This window comes from Neomonachus schauinslandi, chromosome X (assembly GCF_002201575.2).
Source record: "Neomonachus schauinslandi chromosome X, ASM220157v2, whole genome shotgun sequence".
Lineage (NCBI taxonomy): Eukaryota > Metazoa > Chordata > Mammalia > Carnivora > Phocidae > Neomonachus > Neomonachus schauinslandi.
In genome coordinates, this window is record NC_058419.1 from 7,963,208 (window position 1) to 7,972,094 (window position 8,887).

Sequence of the window (8,887 nt, forward strand, 5' to 3'; positions counted from 1 at the left end):
AAAATATCCATGTTATTGCTTTGGGCTTTCTGCTGAATACAGTTTCTACATCCATCCTCAAGACAAGTTTATAGCTAGCTCCACACAGCACATAAACTGCTTTGTAAAGGCCCCCAAATGGTTAAATTTCATCAAACAAGTGGTTACTTTGAAACAACTCATTAGCATCCTGTCACCAAGCAGGGCCTTGACTGAATTAAGTTGCTTGTTTTCAAACACCTGTTAGAAAATACACCATATGCAGAGCACTCGAATCGAAGAGAATTCTCAGAAACAAAATCTTGGACATCTTTTAAAAACAAACAAGAGTTACCAAAGCATTTTGTGTCTATTTGGGGAGGACAGGCTTCTGGGTATCTTTTAGTACCCGCTTTGCAACTATTGCAAGAGTAAATCATGGTCCTTATAAAACCTTCAAGCTGCCCGGCCTCTCAGCAGCATTTGACATTGTTGGCTTCCCTGTTTTGCAACTCTATTCTTCATTGTCTATTGACTTCCTGTGTTCCCACTTTAGCTCTGTGGCTATCCCCCATCGGGGTCCCTTTCTCCACACATCCCCGAAATGCTTACTTATTCCCCTGTTGTATTGTGGGCTCTCCTCTCTCCTCTGCACGAACTCTCATCTTCCACTGGCCTTCACTTTTCCTCTGCGTTTGTGCTGTCCACTCTCATAGCCACGAGCCAGGCATGGCTCTTGAAGTCTAAATTAATTACAATGAGATAAAAGAAAATTCAGTCACACTAACCATGTTTCCAAGGCTCACCAGCCACACATGGCCATAGCCAATGCAAATACAGAACATTTCTATCATTACAGAGAGCTCTATTAGAAAATGTTGCTTTGTATGCTAATGACTCGCAGACAGGTCTCTAGTCCAGGCATCTCTCTGGGGTCTTGGACTCATAAGAGCCTACCAGACATCTCCATTTGGATGTTCCATAGGCCTCACAGACAAAATATTTCCCTCAAACTGCTCCTTTCCTGGAAGTTTGATTGGGGCCTTGAATGCAGAGATAAGGAATTTCATCTATATTCTTTATGAAGAGGAGAGCCATCAAGAATTTTGACTGTTTCCAGATAATTAATTTCAAAATTGACAATTCTTTAAAATAAAGAAGACTTCCAATTTTCAAGGGTGGCGTTTGACAGTTTCTAAGTTGAATCATCCCTTTCAATGACCCTGTAATTGGCACCTGTCCCCAAATTAATTTCACATACTTTATGCAGAATGAAGCTAACAAAGCAAACTTTGTGATAGGACTTCCACAGATTGCTTAATTAACACTTCCAAATCTCTCATTTATTTGGATTTCTAAGTCAACAGAATTAGACTACAAATTAATTCATTAGTGCAAACAATAGCAAATGGGGTCAGGATTATTAGGAGAAGAATAGACAAGGAGATGAATTGATCCACAGTCAGATGTACAGGTTGATCCCTGAGACTCAGAAAAAGTAGGTCAACTTTTCCCCCTTTCTCTTAATTACATGCCCACAAGCTTTCTTCTTGTCAGGTCTGGAAATCTGTGTAATTATGTTTCCATATCTGATCGCGTCCAATTTTGAAATGAAATAAACAGTAGGAACTGGTCACATTAGCAAGTGGAGCCACGAAATTACATTCATTAAGGCATTGTTCAACTATGGAGTGCAATCCTCCAGTGACCCCAGGAAAGCAAAAATTCAGTTTACAATTAAGGACCTGTGATACTCAATAAATATATGTATTATTTTGGAAAGAATGCATTCTTTCCCCTTCTATCAAAGGGACTCTAGACCTGGAAAGGGCTTGGATAAAGAATAATTACACTTTGATGAAAAGAAGCTGAATTCACCTTGATCCAAATCAGGTCAGTAATTATCCACCCTAATGCAGTATAATGATCCTTCGGATTTATAATTATAAACCTTCAGGAGAGTCTCAGTGTAATTCTGAAGTAACAGCAAGGTAACAAGCAATGTTTCCCATTTAATTTTCCACAACACACAACGTGATTCTATACTGAATTACCAGTATGCTTTTATTACAGTCATTTCTCATGCTTTAAAAAAATTCCCTCCTCTCTAGGGGCGCCTGGGTGGCTCAGTCATTAAGCGTCTACCTTCAGCTCAGGTCATGATCCCAGGGTCCTGGGATCGAGCCCCGCATCGGGCTCCTTGCTCCTCGGGGAGCCTGCTTCTCCCTCTCCCACTCCCCCTGCTTGTGTTCCCTCTCTTCCTGTGTCTCTCTCTGTCAAATAAATAAATAAAATCTTTAAAAAAATAAAAAATTCCCTCCTCTCTAGACAAATATATAGCTCCCATTGTCAATCTTAGCTTGCCTTCCCAACTTTGAATATTGTTCTCCGCTGCGCTGAAGCAAGCTGCCTTTTATCAGGCAGACAAAATGCCTCCTCCCAACGTTTTCTTTTCTTCAAGACCTTTATCAGAACTTCCAGGAGTGAGCGAGGAAAGATGATTTCAGCTCAGTAACTAAAATGGCCAAAGTGGACACCGTTACCTTTGCTTGTCCTATGTTTGCCTGTCTGTCTACTACATCCCACTACATATACATGTGGTATTTTATTAGATAACAGAGTGAAATTGCACACCATACAGCCTACGTGGCAATGAGAGCAAGGCACACATACTTGGACAGAAAGAGGGACAAAGAGAAAGGGAGAAAAGGAGAGAGGGAGAGAAATGAGGCACTTTCCTTTTCTTTCTTTTTTTTTTTTTAAAGATTTTATTTATTTATTTTAGAGAGAGAGAATGAGAGAGAGCACATGAGAGGGGGGAGGGTCAGAGGGAGAAGCAGACTCCCTGCCGAGCAGGGAGCCCGATGCGGGACTCGATCCAGGGACTCCAGGATCATGACCTGAGCCGAAGGCAGTCGCTTAACCAACTGAGCCACCCAGGTGCCCCGAGGCACTTTTCTATAATAGAAAGGGCAGACTTTCACATTCATTATGTGTCCTTGAACCAAATATTTAATCTTCTGAGACTCAGAATACATATCTCATAGAGTTGTTGAGGATTCAATAAAATAAAGCTCTAAAATACCTAATATAGTGCCTGCCACAAAGTAACCATTCAATAAAGAATGGCAAGCATTCCATTAATCACCCAATAGTCACATAGACGTTTCAGTCACTTTGACAAAAATAAATAGTATAAGCATTACATATGTATTATTAATAAATAGTATAGTTACATATTTGGGCCGATGTGAAATACGGAGTAATTGAAAGAGGGCCTGGTTGGGAATCAGGAAATCAGTGTTTGAATCTTGACTACGATTGTTGTCAGCCGGATGATCTTGGGAAAGTCTCGTAACCTTTGGAGCTGGGGCTTCCATGAGTGTAGGACAGAGGCCGCAGGATCCACCCCGAACATTTGGTGTGCTAATCCATGCACAGGGGCTGTTGTATGTCAAGCTCTTTGCGTGTATGTAAACCATGAAGGGGTGAGACCCTGTTAAGGTCCTTTGCCTTTGGGGAAGCAGGCCCAGAGGCAGGCCCTCACTGTGTGTGGCTGAGAAGTCTTAGACTTGAAGTCTGACAACAGCCTGTAGCCCTGTGTGCACGAAGCTTCTCCGTTCTGTTTTCTCGAGGGGCGACTGCCACGGTGACAGGCTGTGTCCAGGCCTATCTCACCCAGGAGTCCGGGAAAGGAGCCCCTGGGCACTGGAGATGGTGATGGGAAGGTGGTGGGGCAGACTTCTTGGGGCCTGTTAGAGGCAGCTGGGCTGAACACACCGATTTTCAGAGAAAGCAGACACAATCTCGAAATCCTGTTCTAATCATCACCATCTAGCAACCAAGTCCTCGCACACAGTAGGTGACCAGTAAATATCTGTTGAAGAATTCCAGGCAATCTCAAGTTTCATGAGCCCAATACATCGAATGACTAAGAGTCTATTGGCTTGCCATTCGGTCACTACACACAGCATTCAAGGGAGAGTTTATGCCTCATTCCCGGGGAAATGGTTTTTCTCATTTGTCTTTTCTCCTCCCTCAGAGACAGCCTTCCTTTGTACGCTCTTGCAACCTCACTTTCAAGTCTCTGGTGAAATCAGGTAGGAAGCATCTTGGGGATTTTTCTTTCTTTACCAACTCTCAGTTGCTGATCAGGTTGCCATTTTGGATTGCTAAATGGCCTTCTAATTCCCATTTCATGCCTGGTGCTTTGTCTCTTGTTGGCTCTACAGGACTGTCAGAACCTATTTACTAACCTTGCCTATCTCCTCCTTCAGAACTCTTCAGCCGAGCTCTTTTTCCTGCTCTGTATTCTGTTCACTGCTCAGCCACCCTCACAGGCCGCCGCTGCCACTGAGGAGCCCATGTGAAATAGGCGACTGAGCTCCATGACACATTTCGAAGAGAAATATCCACTCTTTCCCGAATCAGTGAAGTTTTAAATACCAGAAACCTGTGTCTCTATGAAAGAGTTGCCAGAAAATTACAAATGGACTTCTTTTTTTAACAGAATCTCTGTGTAACTTCAAGCTATACAAGTCACATTTAGGTAAACCTGCTTGGGGGGAGGGGGCGGCGAACTGCCAGTCACTCTTACGTACACTTGGTTCTCTGGGGGAAAAAAAGGTTTTTTTCAGACCAAGTAGAAAACAAAATCTATCATCTGATACAACTTTGGATCCTCTTTTTTTTTTTTTGGCTGAAGATTTTGCACTGAAAACATTTTTACAGCCATGTATAAATGGCCAAAAAATACAGTGATTTCCTAAATGCTAATCAAGTTTTAACATAAAAAAATAGATTTTCTCAGATAGCAACTGGCAGTTTGGGGATAGAAATAATGTATTCAGTAAATAAATTTCACACAGCCCAGCTAAGCACTCCTACAGACTATTCAGATCAATATTTGATGAGAATGTATCAAAGCAAACTTATTGCTATGAGGGGCCACTGCTGTCTTTTGATTGAAGTTAATGAAGCAGACATATTAGTGTAAAGCACTTGCTGGATGCATTTGGAAATTTGTCCTAACCACCACTAGTGCTGCTAATGGAAGGTGGTAATTACTGTCCACATAATTCTGAAATAATTAGGAAAATGGGCACTTTTTGGAATCATCCTATTTAAAATGCAGGCCCAATAACAGAAAAGTTTCTAGATGTGTGCTGACTTGAATCAGTGAAGATAAAAGTGACAGACCTTTTTACTTTACAATTGAAATCTCTCTTCTTTCGCCCTACAGCTTTAGAAGGAATGAGGGAGCGGGAAACCTTGTTAATGCCAAGGCGTAGAGAAGAGCTCAGGAAGTCAAGTGTGGTAGCAACAGGATGGCTCACCTCCCCTTACAGTTAAAGATGCTCTAGCTGTCCTGTAACTTGAGACCCCTCCTGCCTCATTCATGTAAAAGGAAGCTCCCTGATTTGGCTGAGTCTCCAGGATGCTTCCCTGAAGGCATAGATAGATCACAGCGCGGACAAGGACTACCTAGGACTGAAGATGTTCAGAGCATTCAGCTCCGTGTCTGAATAAATCCTGGCAGAAGTGGCAGCAGCGGACAGGTGTGCCCCGCTCCCAGGATCGGGCCCGGGCCGGCGGATGTGCAGTTGGGGCGCCCCCCTGCCTGCAACAGGAGGAATGCTAAATGCTGGGCACGGGAAAGAAAAGACAAATGGTTCCCGGAAGCATATTGTCAATTGCGAGGCAGCACTCCACCCCCACCCCCACCCCCACCCAGTGAAAGAGAAGGAGCTGCTTCGAGAAGGGAACCTGGGACACCATCAATAAAGAGGAGACAACCTGATAAGCAAATGTGGTCTCCGCAGGCCGGTGCAGGTACATACTTTCCCAGTCAATGTAAAATGCCTTGAAAGCAATTTGTAATTGCAAACCGAAGAGCCTTACAAAGATGGAGCCGCCCAGAGCATGCAGGGGAAAGCGGTCCGCAAAGCACACCGCTGGTGATGATTCAGGAAAGCACACATTTCCCCACGAACGGTGAAATCTTAAATCACGCAGCCATCCTCACAAGCCCTCCAACAATCCTCTGCATGTGTTTGATTTCAATTCTCTGCATTGCCACTGGCTGAGGAAGGCAAGGCGGGGAAGTCGCACCCCCATTTGAGAGGGGTGCACCCTACTGCCCATCCCCGGGCCTCAGCAGCCTTACCCTAGGGCTCTGCTGTGTGCTTTGTGCGGGCTGGCGATTAGCATCCCCCACAAGAAAACCTGGTCTCAGAGAGAAAAAGAAAGAGAGAAGGGGGGCGGGGGAAGGAGAAAAATCTGTCACCAGAAAAAGAAAAGAAAATATGGCAAGAGACTAAGGCTCTTAAAAAATGCCACTTCCTCCGGTTGTTTTCCCAGTGGTTCTCCAGGACGTCCAGCGGCACGTCCACACCTGTGACCCTGACATCCGAGCCCCTCCATATTTGACGCTTCACCCCACTTTACCCAAAGGGAAGCCTTCTCCACCATTTGAAACCACGTTGATTTGTAATTCTGCAACGTTCTCCTATGCTGTTCCCTCCATTGGCTAGGCCTCTCTTCCCTCACCTGCGACTAAATCCTGCCCAGGTGTGCTGATGGCGGCTCAGCCCGCAGGCCCCGCGCAGTGACTCCTGCAGGCCCGGCCTGTGGCCCTCAGGCCCACGCGGTGTCTAATTCTCAAGAAGGATCCTGAGGGGTTGCTGACCATAGCAGTCACCGCTGATCCCATGGCAAGTGACTGACGGAAGTTCAACTTGATCTTGCTAAGGCAAAAAGAGAAATTTACTATAAGGCTCTTGAGGAATTTCATATACCAATGAAAGGTGGGAAGATCAAGGGCAGCTGGGCCTTAGGGGCATTTGGAATCAGAGGTGCAAATGCTGCCAGAACTGTGTCCCTCTCTCATCTTTGATTCCCTTGGCATGACACCTTCTTTCTCTCAGCTTCTTCCACATTCTGGAACATTCCACATTCTGGGGAACATGGGGACCAACAGTTCCTGTGCTGCACGTCTCACAGGCTTTCCACCAGAGGACAACTTTTGTTCTCTCCTCAATTTCATTTCAAGTAATTCTAGGGGACTGCTTGAATGGGCCTGCTTGCTCCAGACACCTATTTCCAGACAAATCTGGTACGGACTGGGGCAGAAGCACTTAACAGAGACCCTGCCACAGGGGACCTTGGGCTGTGTGTCCTGTCCAGAGGAGACAGGAAATCACTGTGATCTGGGTGGCCTCACTGGTTGGTGTCCATACATTGACCTGCGCTCTCTCAGGAATTGCCTCTTCACTCTACATACATCACATCTCCTCTCCCAATTTCCACAGCACTCTGAGGGCGGAGCCTAGGACCACATATTACCCTTCTAGAGTCCCCATGGTACTTAGTATAGTTCTATGCAATTCGATTTACTTACACAACCATTTTTTTTCCTCCAAGTTTTTATTTAAATTCCAGCTAGTTTATATACAGGGCAATACTAGTTTCGGGTGTAGAATCCAGTGATTCATCACCTACATAAAATACACCCGGTGCTCATCACAAGTGCCCTCCCCAATACCCATCCCCCATCCAACACATCCCCCTGCCCACCTCCCCTCCAGCAACCATCAGTTTGTTCTCCATAGCTAAGAGTCTGCCTCATGGTTTGCCACTCTTCCCCCCTTCCATGTTCACCTGTTTTGTTTCTTCAGTTCCACATGTAAGTGAAATCCCATATATTTGTCTTTCTCTGACTGACTTCACTTAGCATTATACTCTCTAGCTCCATCCATGTCTTGCAAATGGCAAGATTTCATTCTTTTTGATGGCTGAGTAATATTTCATTATATATATGATATATGATAGGTATGATATGTATATATATATATATATATATATATATATATAGTTATATATATCTCTCACCTCTCACCTCCGCCTTCACACATGGTATTTCCTCCATCCATAATACCTTTCCAATTCTTCTTCCCCTGACAGAAAAGCCTGTTGGGACTCCAAGACTCAATTTTATGTTACCACTTCTGGAAAGCCTTTCCTGACCACATCCCCTTGTCCCTTCATCCCAAGGCTAGCTGAAGTGTCCCTCTTATGTGCCCCCACAGCATCCTTCATGGCACTTACTGCTTATCACTGTGCAGTGCAATCATTTACTTGTTGGTCTCATGTACTAAGTGGGTGGTTCTCAAAATGTGGTCCCTGGACCACCAGCATTACCTGGGAACTTGTTAGAAATGCATATTCCTGGGCCTCATTCCAGACCTAAGGAATCAGGGATTCTGAGAGTATACCCAGCAATCTCTGTTTATTTTTTTAAAGATTTAATTTATTTATTTTGAGAGGGAGAGAGAGAGAGAGCACGAGCAGGGGATAGAGGCAGAGGAAGAGGGAGAGCAGACTCCCTGCTGAGCAGGGAACCCAACACGAGGCTTGATCCCAGGACCCTGAGATCATGACCTGAGCCTAAGGCAGACGCTTAACCGACTGAGCCACCCAGGCGTCCCTCGGTGAAGTTTTGCTGAATGAATGAATGAATGAATCACTATTTCCTACTTTATGTGAGGATTTTGGGATGTGTTGTTTCTTCTTGCTTGCTTTTCAGACATTATCAACAGGTAGATGACTGATTTCCGCTCATTTGTTAGACCATCCATTTATTTATTCATGTGTTAGACTATCTAGAAAACTTGACATCCAGAGTAGAATTCATACTCTTGGCCACAACCGTGGTACATATCTCTTCCAACCACCAGGAGTCTTTTAGGAGCCTTCTTCCATGGCTATGTGCCACAACTTATAAATGTGATCTCTTCCATTGGTACCCTTTTAAAAATAAACAAGAGTTCCAGAGAAAAGAATGTTCTTGCAGCTGCTGATGTCCTTTGAGCCTTGCATGATTTAAAAAAAAAAAAAATGCCCTTACTTAATCCTGATGTTTTTACATCAT